A 1,524-nucleotide genomic window follows, 5' to 3' on the forward strand; every position below is an offset into this window, starting at 1 on the left:
TCACCGCAACAGTCGATCTCAGGCTCACGCCGTGGACCTGGGATCCAGCGCACCTGGACCCGATGATCCACGCAGACTATGGGGTGCTCTTGCCGCTACAAACGGCGCCCTTTGCATTGTCGCTCGAGTCGCCGGCGGCGCCAGTGCTTGCAGCTTCCATCGATGCGGCCCGCAGGGAGTGGAAGGCGCTAGGGCGCCTACCGACGCCGACGAGCAATCCGAACACGCACGCGACAATCCCTTCCACGTGGGAAGTCCAGCTTTGGACAGCAGTGTCGTGGATACCCGCAAATACCGAGCCACCCGGGCAGCCCCGACATGCCAATAAGAAGCAGAAGCAAAAGACACTCGCGTAGTCGGGGAAAGTACCAGCCTAATTTCCTAATTTCAAGTACCCAGGTGGCTAGTTTCCTTTTTATCCTAAGTGGGGTTTCGTGAGACGGATCAACCACAAACAAAAGGGGTGCCAGTGCCAGTGCTGAGAATCGACTCGTTCGAGCTCCAGAGCTCAAACAAGCTCACAACCGATGCCCTCCATGGAATTCATGACGTTGCTACACCACCTATGGCTGTCGAGCCGGGGTATGGTAGTTCTATGTTGAACTTCATCACGCCCATGTTGCAGTTATGGACATCGAGTGGTCCATATGTATGGGCGCCGGATTCCTCGGTAACTAAGAATACAGGGCAGTAATTACCAGTAATTCCTTTGAAATGGGAATTTCATTGGTAATTACTCAAGGTTGGGCAGGCCGACCTTGGCGCTGGCCGCGGCATCAGCTTCGTCGCCCCCAAACCACTCATTTGAGCATACGCGAGTCATGCAGTGACCTCTGATGGATCAAAACTGGTCGATAGAGCCAAAACTTGCGACTATTCTGTGAAATCGAGTGGTGTCCAGCTTATATGCAACGAAAATCAATGGACATGAGTAGTCCCATGGTGTCGTAATCCTCGGTAACTGATTTGGAGCAGCGGTAATTACTAGTAATTACCTATGCATTACCGTCCTGAGTATATTCTCGGTAATTTTAGCCGGCGGTCATATCCATATGAGCCACTGTGGCATTCGAGGCGCCTAGAGCACCGGACAAGCCGCTCCATCGGTCTCCGAGCACATCCGTGAAGCCCTGCGGCCCACACACTGCCCGGCGGCGGCTGCTGACGACCACAGGTTACTTTAACATAGGGCTGCATGTTCAACTTGAACTTCAACATGGAGCTGGGCTGCGCCAGCGGGTTTTGCTAAGATCGAGCATTTTCACGGCCGATGGTGACGCTTGCTGCGCAGGCCTGCGCGCGCGCCACGCGCCCCACCGTTCCAGGCGCCCCCGGGCGCGCCCGAAAGCCCTCGACGCGGCGCACGTCTCCACTGAGTTATTCGTGCGGAGGCCGCCGTCGCGCGACGAACGAGCGGACGTTGGAAATGGCACCGAAACGCTCTCGCGAACGAAACCCGGCCGTCCGCGCGCGCAGCGCTGCCACCGGGCGCGTGTGCTGGACCGAGGCCGCGCACACATACCG

This window comes from Aureococcus anophagefferens (genome assembly GCF_000186865.1).
Source record: "Aureococcus anophagefferens unplaced genomic scaffold AURANscaffold_33, whole genome shotgun sequence".
NCBI lineage: Eukaryota > Pelagophyceae > Pelagomonadales > Pelagomonadaceae > Aureococcus > Aureococcus anophagefferens.